Genomic DNA, 21,358 nt, shown 5'->3' on the forward strand with positions numbered 1-21,358 from the left:
GAATCAGGAAAAAATGGCGCAGTGGTTTTTATCAAACAAGGGTGCTGCCATAGGCACATATTATAAAAGCCGTAATTTGCGGCAAGGAAGGGAAATTTGGGTGTACAACAGACACCAAATTTGACCTTGTTTGCTGTAAATTGCAGCTTTTATAATGGGGGCGATTAGCGGCAAAAAGGTAAGTGCCTGCTATGCTGCAATTTGCATATCTGCATTCCTTGTTGCCCGTGTTTTTTATTGGGCGCCAAAAAGTACCTTTTTGTCACTAATCGTGGCTTTGCGGCGGGGTGGATAAGGTTAAGCGGGGGTTAAGTGTTAAGCATAGGTAGAGGAAGGTCTTAGGGTTAGGCAGCAGTAGAGGGAGATGTTTGGCATTGGTAGAATGAGCTATTCAGAAAGTGTGGCAGTGGCAGAAAATATTTTTCTTTCAGGCAGGGCGTACACTCCCAGACAATCACCAGAAACAACTATTGATTGTGATAATCGTATCAAAATTTATTAATCCAAAACATATTCCTATGTATAGTGAAATACTAAAAAACACATGGGATGGCCACCCCGTCACGCTACATCCACCTCACTCACCACTCATCTCAGCATGCACACGCCGGCATCTAGAGCTAGATAGAATAAGCATTGATGCACTCCAGCAGTGTTAGTAGAAGCTTGGATATAAATGTTGCAATTGCCATGCAGCAAGCAGGTCACCATTAAGAGAGCAGTATAGCACAGAGCATAGCACAGAGGCAGGGAAAACAGTCCAGCGATCCACGTCTCACATTGATTCCACTGGTAAATACTGTTAGCTGTTTTTTTAGACAGCCTGATTATCACACGCACACTACTGCCTTCGAATCAGCTTACAAATCTCACCCGGATGCTACCAACAGTGACTGCATGGATTTCTCATCTCCATCACATTGTCCCTCAAAGGGTATATTCAACATAGCGCAGTTCATCTCACCATGCCTCTGGGTAAAGGGTGAAGTGCTGGTCCTGGCTGGTCCTGGCGTCAGGCTGTCCCACAAATTCCACAGTGTATGTACTGCGTGAGTCTCCTGTGCATGCTGGGGCTTCCCCAAAGATCTCCTTCCCCTGCTCCCTGTGTGAAGTGGCAGGCGGTGCCGCTGGAGGAGACTGATGGCAACAGGTCTCAGAGTGATGCCTGGGTGGAGAGCGGGGCGGCGTGGCGTCCCATGCAGGCGGGTAGTTTAGAATGAGGTCTGGAGTTAGCCATCTGTAGAGGGAGGTCTTTGGATTAGGCAGTGGTAGAGGGAGGTCTTTGTGTTAGGCATTGGTAGAGGGAGGTCTGGGGGTTAGGCACTGGTAGAACGGGTCTTAAGGCTAGGCATTGGTGAGAGGAGATCTTATGGTTAGGCATCGGTAGAGGGAGGTCTTAGGGTTAGGCATTGGCAGAGAGAGTTCTAAAGATTAGGCATCGATAGAGGGGGGACTTGGGGATAGACATCGGTAGAGGGAGGTTTTAGGGTTAGGCATTGGTAGAGGGAGGTTTTAGGGTTAGGCATCGATAGAGGGAGGTCTTAGGGTTAGGCATCGGTAGAGGGAGGTCTTTGGGTTATGCATCGGTAGAGGGAGGTCTTAGGGTTAGGCATTGGTAGAGGGAGGTTTTAGGGTTAGGCATTGGTAGAGGGAGGTTTTAGGGTTAGGCATTGGTAGAGGGAGGTTTTAGGGTTAGGCATTGGTAGAGAGAGGTCCTATGTTTAGGCATCAGTAGAGGGAGGTCTTAGGATTAGGAATCGGTAGAGGGAGGACTTAGGGTTAGGCATTGGTAGAGGGAGGGTTTTGTGTGAGAGTAGGGTTAAGTTAGGACATAGTAAAATATCAGTAAAGATTACCAATATTTTACTATTGGAATTTAGTAGTAGAATATTGGTAATTTTACCGATATTCTGCTGGTGGCAGAATTTTTTTTCCAGTTTCCTTTTTTACATGTATGCTTTTCACTTTCCCTGTGGCCAGATCTCTATGCAAACTCCTGTCCATAATCAGAAAATGCAGTACATGGGGGAGAGTAGCTGCTGTGTATGAAAGAGAAGGTCTGCTGGATATAAATGCTACACATGGAAGAGGGGACTGCACAATGAATCCGAAGGCATCTGCTACACATGAAAGGGGAGCCAGAAGAGAGTGGGCCCTAGAGCAGAAAAAGTAAAAATCTCTTCTTGCATAGCACTCACTTTAATCTTCTGCAGTTTATAGAATCCATAAAAAAAAAATTTGGTAGAAGGGAAATAAAAAAACAATGACCCATTCCACACCATTTTTATACAATATAACATGTACCTGAGGGAGGCACAAGTTCTATTGTACTTACCTGGGGCTTCTTCCAGCTCTCATAGCTTCTAGCTCCCATGGCTTTCTTCCAGCTCCCATGGCTTTCTTCCTGCTCCCATGGCTTTCTTCCAGCTTCCATGGCTTTCTTCCAGCTATCCTAGCTTTCATCTCCCACGGCTTTCTTCCAGCTCCCAGGACTTTCTTCCAGCTCCCAGGACTTTCTTCCAGCTCCCAGGACTTTCTTCCAGCTATCTTAGCTTCCAGCTCCCCCGGCTTTCTTCCAGCTCCCCCGGCTTTCTTCCAGCTCCCACGGCTTTCTTCCAGCTCCCAGGACTTTTCTTCCAGCTATCTTAGCTTCCAGCTCCCACGGCTTTCTTCCAGCTCCCATGGCTTTCTTCCAGCTATCTTAGCTTCCAGCTCCCACGGCTTTCTTCCAGCTCCCATGGCTTTCTTCTAGCTCTCAGGACTTTCTTCCAGCTCTCAGGACTTTCTTCCAGCTTCCATGGCTTTTTTCCAGCTCCCAGGACTTTCTTCCAGCTCCCATGGCTTTTTTCCAGCTCCCAGGACTTTCTTCCAGCTCTCATGGTTTTTTCCAGCTCCCATAGCATCACCGCTTTCTCTGTTTCATTCTGGTCCGCTGCTTAGGGCCGCTGTGCCCCTCCAAAAGCTTGCAGACTGAACCATTTGCGGGCTACTGCTAATGGGCAGCCCTGCAGAACTCTCCCAGCAACAGGAGCACAATCGAGGAGGCGTCAGGCATGTGTAGAAGCTGGAAGAAGTAAATAGAACTTGTTCCTCCCTGTCTCAGGTTTACTGTACTTAAAATATTTTAGCAAACTGTTTTGCAGGGTAATTGAACCGTTTCGGTGACAATAGTATAGCCCCTTCTCTATATGACTATATTCAATGGTGATAGAACATTTTTTATTGTTCTTTTTTTTTTTTTTATTATTTTTTATTGAGCTGCACAGGGTCTCCCTTTTTCAAGGCATGTGGCAAATCATATCGTATGCCACATGCCTTGAAAAAGGGAGGAGCCTGTGTGGCTCCCAAAACAATTGTTGGACCTATTGTGATTATCCAGCACAATAAAAAGTGTACTATCACCATTGAATCTGGTGTGCTATGAATATATAAAGTCAGCGCAGGTCTATAGTAATACAGCTTTCATCATTTTCTGGTACACAGGATCTTCGAACAAAAAGGTAAAGAAGCAAAGCTTACCAGATTCCAACAACCCACATTATAATATTCCAAACAGAGAAAAGCAGAGGCACTGCTGTTGCAAAGTGGGTACCTTTAATCCACGGTGTAGCGACACATGGGGGTATACAGTGGGGGTGAGGGACGGCCTGACAGCTGTTTCGCTTGGAACAAAAGCTTATTCAGAGGCCAATAGATAGAACTATCTATTGGCCTCTGAAGAAGCTTTTGTTCCAAGCGAAACAGCTGTCAGGCCGTCCCTCACCCCCACTGTATACCCCCATGTGTCGCTACACCGTGGATTAAAGGTACCCACTGTGCAACAGCAGTGCCTCTGCTTTTCTCTGTTTGGAATATTGCATTACTTGTCTCTGAGTTGCACGCTAGAGTATGGTGTACATATTCCGGTGAGTCCCAGCAGTCTGTTCCACACATCTAGTGCCAGTCTTTTTGCTTTGAACATTTTCTAACCCACATTATAAGCTTGTAAGCGAGTTTGATAGATGGTCCGCAGAACTTTCAAATGGTGTCGTTTCACCAGCGATGTTGCACATCACAGATTCCTCCGGAATATAGTAGATATCCTGAGGTCGCAGAGACTCGCCAAAGGGGAGTCCAGTAGGATAGTGACATGAAAGAGATGTACGGCACATCTAAGTGTAAACCGTCTTTATTACATAACAAGTAAAACAATTTAAAAACAAGGATAAAAGAAAAACTCACGGGGCCCGTGCACTGGGAATCCCGGAAAAATTGGCGCGCATAAAATGGTCAATAGAAGACCTCAAATAAAATTGTCGCCTTCCCGACCGGTTTCGCAATCTTGCGTGCCACGACAGAGATGGCAGATAAGCTCATTTGAAAGCACAGCATGTAAACAATGTCTGCTTCCATGAATCAGGAAGTGGAAATACTGGAGATTTATTTTAGGATTTTGTATCAGCTGTAACAAACTGATGTATTTTGTTATTATGATGATAGGTTATTATGCAGTGATATTTCTTTTAAAGCAGAGAGGATGTTCTGAGTTCAGGTCCGCTTTAACCTCCCTGGCGGTCAATTAAAACCGCCAAGGGGCAGCACAGCACTTTTTTTTTTTTTTTTTTTTTTTTTTTTTCCAAAAATTTATTTATTTTTTTAAAAAATCATGTAGCTAGCCTAGCGCTAGCTACATGACAGCCGCTGTGCAGCGGCATCCCCCTACCCTCTTCGATCGCCTCCGGCGATCAAGCCCGTCCGGAAATCCCGTTCTGAACGGGATTTCCATTAGGGCTTCCCCGTCGACATGGCGACGGGCGGGATGACGTTATCGACGTCGTGACGTCAAAGGGAGTCCCGATCCACCCCTCAGCGCTGATTGGCCAGGCAGCGCATGGGGTCTGGGGGGGAGGGCGGCGCGGCAAATCGGCGCGGGGCGGTGGCTAGCAAATTATGCAAATTGGCCCAGCAGGGCCTGAGAAATCCTCCTGCGCGGCATAGCCCGAGCTCAGCTCGGGCTTACCGTCAGGAAGGTTAAAGCTGGCCATACACTAGGCCGATTCCCGCCAGATCGACAGCAGATTCGATCACTGGGATCGAATCTGCTGTCACATCGTTCCCGCAACACACCGAATTTCGATCCATTTCGTCCGATCACTCCGTGCGTTAAATTACCGTCTATCGCCCGCGGGTAGGGAGCGCGTCGCTAGCGGCGTTCGAGTACCCGACGACCGACGCAATAGAGCCCGCATACATTACCTGATCCGCCGGCACGACTGCCCCCGGTCACCGCTGCTCCGTCTCCGCGCTGGTCTGGTCTCCGGGTCCGGCATGCTTCACTTCTTCTAGCCCGGCAGGAAGTTTAAACAGTAGAGGGCGCTCTACTGTTTAAACTTCCTGCCGGGCAGGAAGAAGTAAAGCATGCTGGACCTGGGGACCAGAGTGAAGACGGAGCAGCGGTGACCGGGGGCAGTCGCGCCTCCGGAGCAGGTAATGTATGCGGCGGGGGGGGGGGGGGGGAAGCGGCGGCGGCAGCAGATTGTGAACAGTTTCAGGCTGAAATCGGTTCACAATTTGTTTGCAGTAAAGGTAGCCATACGATCCCTCTCTGATCAGATTCGATCAGAGAGGGATCTATCTGTTGGTCGAATCTGATGGCAAAACGACCAGTGTATGGCTAACTTAAGTTGTTTTGATGTTATCCGTCCCAGGATAATCTAAAAATCAACAAAGTTTCCTGCTCTGTCCAAGAACTTGTTTTTGTGGGTCGGGTCTTGCAAAAGAAAAGGTGGGTATTTTAATATGAGGTTGTAATGAAGGGTAGGTGTAATGTAATACAGAGAGTTTAATGTGGGGAGGGTAGATGCAGTATAGCATGTGTGGATGTAAAATGGGGAGTGCAGTGTGTATTATATCGGGGAGGGTTAATGTAGTACAGCGAGGGGAACGCCAACGCATACCACTAAGGCTGCATCTGAAATGACCACCAGCTCAGTGTGTAGCACCTATATAGACTTTCTACACACTTCGCATTCAATTCAGATGCAAATAATATGCAAATCTGCTACTACTTATCATGCAAACAGGAAGCTCAGGAGGAGGGGCTGGGAGCAGCTAACCTGACAGTTACATACTTACAAAGTTAAGAAAAGGTGGGGGGGAAGGCTGCGCATCCCTAAACAAGTATAGTATAATATACTTTGCATGCAAACCATATTGGAAGCTAAAGTTCCTCCTAGTTTAATAAAAGTTAGCACTTGTCTAGGATGCAGGGCATGCATTTTTCAGTCTGACAGAGGCGGTGTATGCCTGTGCGATTTAACCATTCAATTGCAGCATGTGTTTAGGGATGCGCAGCCTTTCCCCCCACCTTTTTTTAGGGTTAATGTAGTGTATGCAAGGTGTAGTATGACAGAGAGCAGGCTCAGTATAAATTAGGAATTTGTGATGTCACTGGATTGACAATATGAAAAATGGGGAAACTGTAGTATGAGGGGAGGTGATGCAACGTAACACTTATTTATGAAGGGAAAAGGAACAAAGAAATTACAAACCTGTAAGCTTAACATCAGTTGTGTGTAAACTGTTTGAAGGTATACTAAAAGACGCTATACAAGATTTTATCCCACTGAATAATCTCATTTTAGCTCATCAGCATGGTTTACTAAAGACAGTTCATGTCTCAACAACATGCTCAGCTTTTATGAAGTGGCAAATGCACATTTAGATTTTGGGAAAGCTATAGATGTAGTGTACTTGAACATTGCAAAGGGCTTTGACACTGTTCCCCACAATAGCCTGATGCAGAAACGGAGGGACTAGGAGAAAATATGTGACCCTTAAGGAAGGGACCTTTAAAGGAGTTTTGTGGAGCAGAAAAAAAACTGACACTTACCTGGGGCTTCTATCAGCCCCCTGTAGCTGTCATGTCCCGCACTGTCCTCCTCCGATCACCCGTTCCCCGCTGCCGGTCCTGGTACAGTTGATCCAGATGATAAACTGCGGCTGCGTGGCTGCGTCATCAGGAGCTTACTGCACAGGCGCAGTACAAGAAAACCTCGTACTGCGCCTGCGCAGTAAGCCCCCGGAGACGCGAGCGGGAGCGGGCATTATTCATCTTGTCAGATAAATAATAGACCGGTGCTGGCGGCGAGAAACCGAGGATTGTAGGAGGACGGCACCGGGACATTACAGCTGTAGGGGGCCGATAGAAGCCCTAGGTAAGTGTCAGTTTTTGTTCTTTTATGTAATCCACAAAATCCCTTTAAAGAGAAACCATGACCAAGAATTGAACTTCATCCCAATCAGTAGCTGATACCCCCTTTTACATGAGAAATCTATTCCTTTTCACAAACAGATCATCGGGGGGCTCTGTATGGCTGATATTGTGGTGAAACCCCTCCCACAAGAAACTCTGAGGACCATGGTAGTTTCTGGTCTGTGAACTTTGTTGCATTGTGGGAAATAGCCGTTTACAGCTGTTTCCAACTGCCAAAAAAGCAAGCAGCAGCTACATCGCCTTCCAGCAGTAAAAATGTCACCATGTGATAAATGTCAGAATGTAAATTAGGGATTTAAAAGATTTTACAATGGGCAAACACTGTCTAACTCATTTATACATAGTTATTGTAAAAATGAAGCACTTTTTTATTACATTATTTTCACTGGAGTTCCTCTTTAAGGGTCTCCTGCCTCAGTGCAGCCCCAGGATGATGAAGAGTGGCCAGAAAGATAGTAATGGCCTCAAAAGAGATGGCTGAGTCACTCCTCACAAACAAAAAGCCTACAGAAAGCCTTCACAGACATGCATAGCAAAATGGCTAACACATTTAACAAGGGACTATCTAAAACGAAAAGAGCTGCTTTCCCAAGAAATAACTTCGCTAGGGCACATAACCAACATACTTGAGGCAAAACATGGGGAACGATGCCAGGTCCAAATCCAATTACAGTCTGAGTCAAAACTCCCACTTGCTGAATCAATAGAAGATCTAGACAGTTGTCATCAGCACACTGAGACACTTCTGAACATACTTTGTATCATCTTACCTTTTCTAACAGGTCGATATACACGTGTTGCCTCGCACTCACTATAAGGACAACCCTGATTTATCTTTGGAGTGCAGCAGCAGAAGAAGAGGGGCTGACGCCCTTATAGAATGTATGCATGCAGGAGCTGGCACATCCTTTGAAATTCTTTATTGTTCCATTTAAAAATTAAGCCAGCCTTTTCTAACAGGCCTACTTAATTCTTGCTTCCTAAAACTGAAGAGCAGTATTTACAGTGCATCAGACTTTGAGGCCTAAACCTCACTCTCACCAACAAGAGATGTTCTTCTGTGCTACATGGATGTCTTAGAGAAAAGAAAAACAGTGTGCAGGTTGACAAAAGTACAGGCACCATTGTCAACCAAAATCATTAAGTCCAGATCTATGTGGATATGTGTCCCACTGCAGTAGCGAAAAGGAGAGAATTATAGATTTTCCTCCTGATTTGTTCCAGAAAATATCAGTGAGCTAATCTGATTGGCTCACAGTGATCACAGGGTCAGGAGCCAATGAAATTAGCTCCTGACCGGATCACAGAGCTCTGCTGTCATACCGACAACAGGGCAAGTTAGCTGCAGTGAGCGGCGCGAGCAGCGGTAGAGGCAGGTCTGTGCAGAATAAGAAAATTTAAATCTACGCCCTGGCAGGTTTAGGCGGACATAAACAGGGCGTAGATTTCAACTACACTCGTCCGAAAGTGGTTAAGCTCTACAAGAAATCTGTTTAAGGGTACACTATAGATGCCATCCTATTAAAACATTTCTAACAATCCCCCCCCCCCCCCCCCCCCCCCACTCCTGTTGGTCCTATAGTAAAAACTGTCACTGTATTTGAAAGCCTGTGTAAAGACCTGCCAAGGGGTAAGCCCCTCATTTTGACACCTAATACGTCAAAATGAACTACATTGATAATGGGTAATACAAAATGCATGGCTAGTGGAGAAAAAGATTCAAAGGTTCTCATAAACCCCGATTCCCAGAGAAAAATCAGATGAATGCATCTTGCCACTGGATGTTTTGCTGTAAATGTTTCGCTACAAAATATCGACTTGCTGGTATTTTGTGTCAGAAAAGTTACATAGAGAATTATCTGCGGTTCCAGCTGATTGTTTCAAAAAATGTTCTCAAGTAGGCACTTTAGCAATGGGACATACCTGCCATGTTTGTCTAAAAGACCTTTGGAAAGCCATTGAAGACATGATTAATATTCTGTTCAAAACAAACATTCGCATTACCTTGCTTAATGCTTTATTTTTGCTTCTTGTACCTGGGCTAAAGAATCCCACAGAGCAATGCTGCATCTACTACAGGTCACTCAGTGGTGCATTTCCTCTTCATGGCGTCAACAAACCTGAACCTTCTCCGAAGTGGTTAACCACACACATTTTATTATGCCATTTATTATGAATTATGAAAAAATAACAAAATTGATCGGAATATTGTGGCTTTTAATGAGATTTTTGGATTAATACCAATTTCGGAAGTAGAGAGTAATAGAAATTATTTGCTGCAGCATCGAAACTGGAGAGTTATGAGTCTGTCTACCAGTGACTTATAGTTCAGCAAGAATCTTTTATGAGGTGAATTATTCTGCATGCCAAGGGGCCAAATTGTGATTGCATCATTTAATATGGATATAAGAATTACAGGTAGTCCCTGACTTACGAATGACCCGATGATACAATGGTCCGAAATCCTGTGACTCTGTGGGCACAAGTCAAAAGAAATTAGAGAAAAAGACCTTGTCTTTAAAGTGTACCAGAGATGAAAAGAAAAAAAAAATCATACATACTTGGGGCTTCCTCCAGCCCCCTTCAGCCGGATCTCTCCCTCTGCATCGTCCTCTGCCTCCTGGATCTTTTATATGGGCTCCCGGTATCTCCGATTCAGTCAGTGCATGCGCAGTACAGCCATGCGTGCTCCCCTGTCTCGCTCCCACGGGCAGGAGTACTTTACAGGCGCATAAAGCTCCCAGCGACAGGAGTGCGGTGGGGTGGGCGCATGCAGCTGAGGCACGCATGCGCAGTAATCCCAGACTGGCCGAAGATGACGGGATGCCTTATGGAAGATCCAGGAGGCAGGCCCGAAGGGGGCTGGAGGAAGCCCCAGGTATGTATCAATTTTTATCTTAGGTTTTATTTAAATCAATTTTCAAAAAATTCAAAGATAAAAATGTGGTGGTTTTTTTTTTTTTGGTTTTTTAACTAGGTAAAATTACATTTTGCTGCAGTAAACTAAACAGTATAGCGCATTCCAAGTTCTGCATACACATTTTATACATTTTAAAGCAAACCTGTGATCCAGCGCTGGAATCCTCTGAAGTTTGGGTGGATTACTTGCAGTCAATTCAGATTCAAAAACATAATTGCTTATAATCATAATTAAGAAATTATCCATGAAATTTTCCGTAAGTGAAATTAGGACATTACAGTCGTCACTAGGACGTAAGCAAGCACAACGGGTGTCAGAGGTGGGAGACAGAGGTGGCATAGAGGGGGACACTGAGGGCACAGAGGGACAGAGGTGACAGTGGGGGGAGGGAGCAGAGGTGACACAAAGAGGGGACACTGAAGGCACGGGGGAATAGAGCTGACACAGGAGGTATAGGGGGGGCAGCACGGGACATAGTGGTTAGAGCTCTCGCCTTGCAGCGCTGGGTCCTGGGTTCGAATTCCAACCAGGTCAACATCTGCAAGGAGTTTGTATGTTCTCCCTGTGTCTGCGTGGGTTTCCTCCGGGCACTCCAGTTTCCTCCCACATCCCCCCAAAAAACATAGTTAATTGGCTTCCCCCCTAAATTGTCCCTAGACTACAATGCATACACTACATGATATAGACATATGACTATGGTAGGGACTAGATTGTAAGCTCCTCCAAGGGACAGTTGGTGACAAGACTATATATACTCTGTACAGCGATGCAGAAGATGTAGGTGCTATATAAATACTAAAGTATAATAATAGGGGCAGAGATGGCACAGTCTGCTGACTTAAGAACAGATTCAGCTTAAAAACGGAGCTACAGTCTCTCTGTCTCGTTCATCAAACCTGGGACTACCTGTTACAAAAAAATGTCAGTGAATCTGTTAATGTAAAATACCTCTCCTCCCATATGGGCTGTGACTGTGAAGATGGATTTAGGTATCTTTCTTTAACCACTTCAGCCTACAGTGTTGTTCACCTTATGCATCCAAGCAACTTTCACCTCCCATTCATTCGCCAATAACTTTATCACTAATTATCACAATTAATTGGTCTATATCTTGTTTTTTCCGCCACTTATTAGCTTTCTTTGGGTGGTTCATTTTGCTAAGAATTATTTTTTTCTAAATCCGTTTTAACAGGAAGATTAAGAATGAAATGGACAAAAATCATTATTTCTCCGATTTTGGCCATTATAGTTTGAAATTAGTACATGCTACCGTAACTAAAACCCATGCATTATGCCCCTACGACAATTTATGACGCCAATATTTTATTCAGAAAAAAAGGTGTATTTTTTCAATTTGTGTCCATCACTATTTACAAGCTTATAATTTAAAAAAATATAATATACTCTCTTGACATGCATATTAAAATAGTTCAGACCCTTAGGTAACTATTTATGTTGTTTTTTATTTTTTTTTAATTGTAATTTTTTTTTTTTTTAATTAAAAAATGTATTTGGGTAATTTTTGGTGTGGGAGGTAAACGGCTAATTTTTAAATTTAATTTAATAAAAAATGTATGTGGGTGCAGTTTACTATTTACAGTCAAAAAAAGTCCTGGAAACGTACAATCATGCTTCCAGGAACTAGAAAGAGAACTGGAAACATTTTTTTTTTTTTTTTTTGCAGAAAGATCGCGGTCTCTGATAAGAGACCGTTGTGTTTTTTGCGGAGGACTTAGATCGGTGAATGGGAACTATATTCCCATTCACTGATCGGGGCGCTAGCGGCGGGAGCACGAGCGATCGCATGCCTCAGGCAGCAGGAGCTGCACAGTCTATCTGAATGGATATATCATCCGGATAGACTTAAGTGGTTAAAATGTTTATTTAAGGGGAACCCCAGGTGAGAGGGATATGGAGGCTGACATGTTTATTATATCCTTTTTAAAGGGTCCCTGAACAGAAGTTGTTGGTATGCATATATGCATACCCACGGTTATTTAGTAAAGAGGGGACACTCACCAGCCACTTCAGTAAGCGCTGCTTCTCCCCAGGTGGCTGATATAAGTGACATGGCAACAAGCAACACTGAAGCAAAGTCGCGCTGTTCCCCGGACCAGGAAGCCTGCGGGTCCTCTCTGCACATGCGCAGACTTCCTCCCCTTCCCTCTGCCACGTGTCATTACGTGGTTCACGTGCGGAGGGGAGAAGGAAGCCAGGAAGCCTGCGCATGCGCAGAGAGGACCTGCAGGCTTCCTGATCTGGGGGCACAGCACAACTTTGCTTCATTGTTGCTTGTTGCCATGTTATTTTATATCAGCCACCCAGGAGAAGCAGCAGTAACTGAAGAGGTTGGTGAGTGTCCCCTCTTTACAAATTAGCTGCGGGTATGCATATATGCTTATCTCTTTAAATAATGTCCTGATCCTCTGTTTCTAGTTCTTTAAGCCATAGACCTTGAACAAGCAGATCAGATGTCTATGACAGATCTGACAAGATTATCTGCATGCTTGTTTCTTTTTTGTCCTTCAGATACTACTGATGCATGAAAGATTAGCCGGACTGTCAGGCAACTGGTATTTTTTTTTTTAAAGGAAATAAATATGGCGGCTTCCATAGGTTTCACACCTCCGGTTCCTGTTAAATAAGGAGCTAGGTTGTAAAGTGCTTTGTAGGCAAGGGTCCAGATTTTCAATTGTATCCTTTGTGTAACTAGCAGCCAGTGAAGGAACTGACAGAATGAGATAAGACCGGAGAAGCGGGAGGAGAGGTGGAAAAATCCAAAAGGGGGGAAGGGGGTGTATTTCTTTACCACATTTTTTCCTTGAGATTGTTGGCTGTAACTGATATGATGTGCATAGTTGTGCTGTGTATGCAGTAAGCATTTCTCCACACTACTGTATATAGGAGCTGAGGCCTCTACCAAAGCAGGGGAGCAGTTTTGGAACCGTTGGGTAAGATCACACCTGCCGATACATGTGAAAGGAACAGAGCACCTAATCCAAAATATTAAACGATTAATTCTCAGTGAACGTGTCATTGTAACAACAGTTCTAAAAACGTGTTATATGAGAGCCAATTAAACCTATTTCATCACAGTGAGTGCTATTTCTAGGGGGCCAGATTAAAACCTGTTATCTGCTGCTGTCTGCCAATTATAGTAATTTGCAGCTTACTGTTGCTCCAGCTTCCCTTCTACAGAACGGAATCTGTTAACTCATTCCTCACTACAATCCACAGATGTGAAGGAGACTGTGCTGTAAACATACACCCATAGGGGCTCATTTACTTACAGAGGAACTGTAGTAAAAATAACATAATGAATAAAATTGCTTATTTTTGACAGTATTCACTAATTATTTAGGCAGTGTTTGCCCATTGTAAAATCTTTCCTCTCCCGGATTTACATTTTAAAATGTATCACAGGTAGTGACATATTTAGTCCTGGCAGGGGATCTGTATAGAATGTTCATTACTGAGAGTTCTATGCACGTAGGGAGATCTTGCATATAGCACTATACCGTAAACCTCACTGATAAAGTATTACAGCCAGATAAAAAGGGTCAATAGTTCATAGATTTTAGCTCTGGCATACTTCAATGAATGTATAATTGAACAGAGACAATGAAACAGTAAAAACTTAAAAATATGTACCGTGAATTTAAAAGAAAACTGGGATATTTTTTAAGAAAAGTTCACTTTCAGGAAAAGAGGATGGATACAGTACAATTGTTTGTTTGATCAGTTTATTTTCATCTCGGTATTCCTTTAAAAACTGGCCTCCAGAAGAGAGAGAGACCTGAAACTAGGAGGGAGGGATTAAGGTTGGCCAACAGGAAGGGGAGGGGTTAAGGTAGGGCACCAGATTGGGGGTGGAAGGTGAGAGATCAGGAAAAATATGGTTAATGTGCACACTACCACTCTGGCTTCTGGTGTTAAGTCCCTCATTATTATCTGTATTCAAACTGCTCCTGATTGATCCCGTTGTCGATCAGGAGCAGATCGGACATTTAGGAAATGTCAGATCTTGTCAGTCGGACGGGAAATTGCATTATGTGTACCTAGCGTGATATCCTACAATATTATTATACTGTATTGTGCATGGCTGAGGGAGATCTTCCAGGAATCCCCCCCCCCCCCCCCCCCCTTGAAAATCCCGGGTTTGCCCCTGCCACCATCACTTGAAAGTACCTTGAACGATTTTTACAAAACTTGGTATACAGTCAGATCCCTTACTACCTGGAAAGATATGCGAGTAATTTAGTTGCCAATCCAGAGTTCCTGGTGGTATTCATGAAGAAGAATTTCCAAACTTGTATCATGCTTCCAAGTGGTATTAAAATATAAGCCTAAAATACAAACATACAACTATCATAGGTTGGGTTTGCTATTCACCGTGCTTTGCTTCTGAGACTAGCTAATACAGTTCAAAATAAAGATGGAATAATATCCACTGTAGATTGTTTCACTACCTGTTTCTGTTTTGTTTTTCTGATCCGAGGGTTTGTTTTCTCTTTACATACTAACCAGCCCTGGAGGCTTCCTTGCACATTGCTTGGCAACTGCTTGCTGCAGATGTGCTGAGATTGCTGATTGTTGTAGAGCTGGTAATAATGATTGCTTCACACTCCCAATGATCATGCAGTAATTCTCAGGCGCTGCTGCTGCTAACATCTGCTACCAATGTGAGATGGGCTTTTTCGTTTAGGGCCAGTTCTAGGAAAAAAGGAGATGTTGCACATTGTGGTTGTGGAAACAAAGCTTCATCAGGAAATATTGAAAAAAAATATTAATTTCAGGACTGTGCAAAGGAAGAGAAGGCTGTGTATGTTGATGTTGCTGATATCACTATCAAAATGGCAGTGCTTACAGTATGTATACAAAAAGACATTAAAGGACCACTATCGAGAAAAATGTAGGCCGTTAAAATCTGACAGAACTGGCAGGTTTTGGGCCAGTCCATCTCCTCATGGGGGATTCTCATGGTTTTCTTTGTTTTCAACAGCATTTCCTGAACAGCAGTTGCAACGTCTAACTGACAAAATAGAGTGCAAGTGATTAGAGAGGCTGGCTGGTATCTAGTTATTTTGGCAGTTAAACTGCTGTTCAGGAAATGCTGTTGAAAACATAGAAAACCCAGAGAATCCCTCATGAGGAGATGGACTGTCAAAATCTGTCAGATTTTAACTGCCTACTTTTTTGACGATCGTGGTCCTTTAATACAGAGTTCATGGTATGTGTATAGAGTGAAGTATAGTACTGTATTAGCTAGGCATATTTTTAACCAGGGCTGTGGAGTCGGTACAAAAATCCTCCGACTCCTTAGTTTAGGATTCCACCGACTCCGACCTCAACTCCGACTCCTCTAATTTGCATATTGCAATCTTGTTGATTGAAAGTATGTAACATGAAATTCGTCTCTTAACCACTTGAGGACTGCAGGGCTAAACCCCCCCTAGTGACCAGGCCATTTTTAGCAAAATTGGCCACTGCAGCTTTAAGGCCAAGCTGCAGGGCCGCACAACTCAGCACAGAAGTGATTTCCCCTCCCCCCCTTTTCTCCCCACCAACAGAGCTCTCTGTTGGTGGGGTCTGATCGCTCCCCCCATGTTTATTTTTTTTAAAATAAATATTATTGTTTGTTTTTTTCTTTAAAAACCCCTGTTTCTTTAAATTTCTTCCCTCCCTCGCTCCCTCCCTCCTCACAGCCGGCCAATTATGGCGATCGGCTGTCTTAGGCTTCTGCCTATGAGAGCCGATCGCTCTCTTGTCCCCCATGGGGACAGCCGTGTCACACGGCTGTCCCCAGTGCAGCGCTGCTGCTCATCGCAGCGCTGCACCTAGTAAATAGACGGCGTGATCGCCGTCTAACAGTCTCCCGAGCGGCAATAGCCGCTCGGAGACTGAAGGCGGGGCGGAGCTCCGCCCTCCGAGCATGAGATGCGCGCGCACCATGCGCGCGATCTCATGCAAAACAGAGCCCCAGGACTTTACGCCAATTGGCGTTAGGCGGTCCTGGGGCTGCCGCCGCGGCCACGCCCACTGGCGTGACGTGGGCGGCAGAAGGTTAACTGCCAACGCTTAGGAATTTTAAGACAACTGAAGTGAGAAGGATATGGAGACTGCCATATTTATTCCTTTTAGTCATAGACTAAGACTAGTCCTTGGTACTTGTAAGAGAGTACTTGTAAAAGGTACAGACCAGAACAAAGAACGTCTATCAGGCCCTAGGCAATGTAACTGTGGGTACATGTAAGAGTGATGTGCAGGTACTCTGCAGGAGAATGAGCTGATTCTTCCTCTATTACACATCTGAACATGGATCAGGCCCTAGGCAATGTGACTGTGGGTACATGCAAGAATGATGTGCAGGTACTCTGCAGGAGAATGAGCTGATTCTTCCTCGATTACATATTCTTCATGCACAATCTGAACCAGGTTTATGGGTGACAGACAACTCCTCTGTGTTCAATGTGCACAACATTCTCTGCAGCTCTGTGGAATGTGCATATGTAGAGTATAGTACTACTGTGTAACAAAGTAAACCTGAGACAGATGAAATTAAAGTTTTATCCATACCTGGGGCTTCCAGCCCCCTTCAGGCTAATCAGTCCCTTGCTGTCCTCCTCCGCCACCTGGATCTTCTTCTATGAGTCCAGGTACTTGAGCCAGTCTGGCGTAGTGCGCATGCACACACTCCGCCGCCAGGAGCATACTACACCTGCGCAGCACTATTGCACAGGTGCAGAACTCTCCTGGATGTGGAAGCGGCATGCAGCCGGACTGCGCTGACTGGCTGGATTACCAGGACCTATAGCAGAAGATCCAGATGGTGGAGGTGGACAGCAAGGGACTGATTAGCCTGAAGGGGGCTGGAAGAAGCCCCAGGTATGTATAAAATGTTTATTTTCATCCTTCTCAGGTACCATTTTAATTCGTAGTCACCAAACCAAATTTTAACAACATATCAAATTATTTGATTTTATGAGCTAAGAGAGTGCATTTGCATAAATCAGAATCAACGCAGAATTATTTCCATCTCATTGACCATCTCTATTAGTGACACGGCTACACAGTAGGCTTTATTCTTACAGCATAGATGTTATTTAGAATATATAAGAGATTCCTGTGTACACATCATATATACAATCACAATCAGATGTGTATATCTGACTTTAAAAATACGGGGACTGCTTTATTGGAGCAGCACAAGTAACTCATTTTGATTGGTTTATTTCGTTTTTGTGGACTAAGCACAGCTATTACTGTATGTATAAATTATTTATGATGACCATTATCTGAGAAATAGAACATTTTATCATATTTTCTATTTTAATTACAGTTTAAATTCATTAGGAGTCGGAGTCGGTGCATTTTTTCCCGACTCCGACTCCAGGCACCCAAAATTGCTCCGACTCCACGACTCTGACTCCACAGCCCTGTTTTTAACATTGAGTTTAAAGCAACCAGAAAGCACACTTATCTAGCATCAGCCGAATAACTGAGACTCTACTGTATACAGCTGACCTGATGCAGTAGTGGATTTACACTTTAATGTCTGTTCCTCTCTTCCTTTCTGTTTACCCTAAAACAATTAACAGCTGTATAGCCGTAAATAATTCCTTGACAGTACATATCATCTGCATGCTGTACGAGGTTTCCTTTAGAGTTAATGTATAATATGAGAAATGCTGGGGAGCCATGGGACCTGAGGAGGAAGATGTTCCTATTCTCAGTGGTGTTGAGAGCACCATCCCCATCCAGTCTCTGTGGAGGCTGCCGCTTACAGAAGTGTCAGAGACGTAAGTAAAGGGCAGCAGAATGGATTTTACACATTTTTCCAGCTATGACTGTGTGAATGAAAATGCCACTTAAAATTATAATCTGAAACAGACCATGCATGCATGGATGACCATCTTCTTAATGCTGAACAACAGGCAGACTGTTAAATACGGTGAAATGTTTTGCATTCTAAAGCTTTTTTTTATATAATCGTTATTTTAGAAATTTTTGCAGGAAGAGATCCAATTCTTCAGTAGTACCTAGTCAATGCAAGCTTTTTACATTTCTCATGTAGACAAAGTATAGTAGCACAATTATCAACATATGAAAGATCAAACATTTCAATATAGACATGCCTAAACAGTACATAACAGTACATAAATGTTATAGTGTATTGCGAGTACAGTTTAAGACAGAGAGCTATAAAGAGATGTCATCACCTAAAGCAACTATTCAAACTAGAATAGAACCAATTATTAACATAGCAGACCAGATTATCTTCTAAGGATGTCTAGCTACATAATAAATGATATCTAGATCATCCTATTATAAATATAGTGTTTCTTAAATTTTTCTCCACGTGACACAACACAGGTTTCAGCATTCACAGAATCACTTTATATCATAAGAATCATTTTACACCATTAACTCGCATTTTAACAATCTGATTGTAAAAAGTTTATTAGGTGATTATTGTCCTTCCACAATTACGGTGAATTCCTCAGACACTCTGAACATCGACCAGCAGTCCCACATTTTCTTAAAGAGACACTGAAGCGGAAAAAAATATATGATATAATGAATTGGTTGTGTACTATGAATAATTACTAGAAGATTAGCCGCAAAGAAAATATTCTCATATTTTGATTTTCAGGTATATAGTGTTTTTTCTAACATTGCATCCCTCTATAATATGTGCAGATTACACAACACTCAGCATTCAAAATGAGTCTTTCAGAGCAGTCTGTGAAGTAATGAACTCTCCTCTAGCAGAGGAAAAGTAAACAGTTCAATTACAGTTGAGATAATAAAAGTCAGATAACAGCCCTCTCCACGACTAAGTTAGTCGGAGAGCTTAATAGCTTTTTTGCATAGAGATAACAACTGGAGTTTCTCAACTCTTCCTGTACTGGAAACAATTAGACTGATGTATCTGATCTTAATGTTTTTTTTCTTAGCTGTACTACACATACAAATCATAATATCATCATTTTTTTTTCGCTTCAGTGTCTCTTTAAATACTTCCGTTCTATTATGAGACGTATGTACTAGGTCTTCCATTATATGTATCGGGTCCATTTCCCTGATAAGTTCCTGTATACACGAGAAGAAGTATCTCTCCAGTGTCTAACTGGAGCAGATTTAGCAGCGTTAACGGAAACCAGAGACCAAATAACTTAAAAGATTTATACATACCCGGTGATTCCTCCAGCCCCATCCGCACAGATCGCTCCCACGCTGCCGTCCTCCGTTGCCTGCAGCTCTGGTACCGGGTCCCGTAACTTCAGCCTGTCTGATGCAAGTGAAGTGCGCTCTCTACGGATCTCCTCGTATAAATCTTCTATGCCAGGGCACTATCTGCAAAGAGTTTGTATGTTCTCTCCGTGTCTGCGTGGGTTTCCTCTGGGCACTCCGGTTTCCTCCCACATTCCAAAAACATACAGATAAGTTAATTGGCTCCCCCTAAAAAAAAAAAATTGGCCCTAGACTACAGTACTTACACTACATAATATAGACATATGGCAATGGTAGGGATTAGATTGTGAGCTCCTTTGAGGGACAGTTAGTGACAAGATAATATATATATACACTGTACAGCGCTGCGTAATATGTCGGCGCTATATAAATACTAAATAATAATAATAATATGTTATCTGGTCTCTGGTACACTTTAAGGATGTGTCTGACCACTGATCTCTTGTATTTTTTCATTGACCAATTATTTAAGTGGAGTAAATAAAATTTTTCTGTGAATGGGATCTCCCCCGCTATCATATGTTTTACAAGTCTTTCCACACCCTTCCAAAATTGTGTCAATTTTGGACAGGACCATAGTATATGTAACAAGGAACCATTAGCTCCTTCGCATCTGCAACAGTTAGCATTGGTATTGGGGAAGATCTGATGCAATTTAACCGGAATTATATACCATTGTGTTAGAATTTTGTAATTGATTTCTTGGAGTCGGGATGACAAAGAAGTTTTGTGAGCGTATAGGCATGTGTTGTTTCGTTGGTTAGGTGTAAGATTTCTTCCTAGCTTCATTTCCCATTTATCCAGGATGCCATCTGTGGGGTCGACTGATCAATCAGGAGTGCATATAACCTCGAGAGAATTTGTTTCATAGGTTCCTTCCCTGTACTCAGCAATTCAAATTCAGTAGTGTGCCTTAATAGGGATGGCTGGGCCTTTCATTTTCTAAGATAAGACCTGATTTGAAAGAGGGACCACCAATTTAAATTAAGAAGTGTAAACTGCTGTTGCGTACGTCCCAGGGTAATCCAAGATTCATGGAGGAGAATGTCATGTCTCCTGGGTTTCCTAGTATCCTGCACTCTTGATTAAAGGGAACCTTAACTGAGGCATATGGATGTTTTCTTTTAAACAATACCAGTTGCCTGGCAGTCATGCTGATCTCTTTGGCTGCAGATGTGGCTGAATCACACACCTGAAACAAGCATGCAGCTAATCCAGTCTGACTTCAGTCAGAGCACCTGATCTGCATACTCGTTCAGGGGCTGTGGCTAAAAGTATTAGAGACACAGGATCATCAGGAGAGTCAGGCAACTGGTATTATTTTAAAAGGAAAAATTCATATCCTTCTCATTTTAGGTTCCCTTTAAGTGCTAGGGGGATATCTGGATTGTTGGCCAAAGTTAATAGTGGAAAAGGTCATGTGGATATCTCAGGGAGGTGTCTAATTTTTTTTTAAACATTTGAGAGTATTGAGGCTCATAAGGGCGATATATTCTAAAGAATTTTTAATTCTGTCTAGCCAGTCCTGGGATTTAGGCTGCCCAGCTGCACAAAAATTGCCAGCATGGACTGTGCAAAAAAAAAAATCTGGTCAGGAGAATACCGCATTCTTTATTTTAGACACTTGTGTGCTAATTCATAAAAATTTTCACAGGTGCGGTAGAAGTGTAAATTTCCAAGGCCCACTGACAAAAACCTGTTCTTAAAGCGGATCCGAGAGGAAAAACTAAATATAACAAGTGACTTGTCTATATATCTTATCTAAAGTTTAGATAGTTTACACAGCAAATCTATCTTCAAACAGCTATAACAGTATATTACTATTTTTTCCTGTGATACAATGGGAGCAGACATGTTTTCTGCTTGTCACTATTACACAATTACACACACAGGCAAGCTTATCTGTATCTAAGCATGCTAATCTGCAT

The 21,358-nt window shown here is 43.2% G+C and overlaps 1 protein-coding gene across 2 annotated transcripts in view; it reads left to right on the top strand.

The window, feature by feature from the left end:
- Positions 1–21,358, top strand: part of MBTPS2 (membrane bound transcription factor peptidase, site 2) — a 65,541-nt gene that overhangs the window by 27,951 nt on the left and 16,232 nt on the right. The window lies entirely within an intron of this gene.

The sequence above is a fragment of the Hyperolius riggenbachi genome, chromosome 2 (genome assembly GCF_040937935.1).
Source record: "Hyperolius riggenbachi isolate aHypRig1 chromosome 2, aHypRig1.pri, whole genome shotgun sequence".
NCBI classification, from domain to species: Eukaryota; Metazoa; Chordata; class Amphibia; order Anura; family Hyperoliidae; genus Hyperolius; species Hyperolius riggenbachi.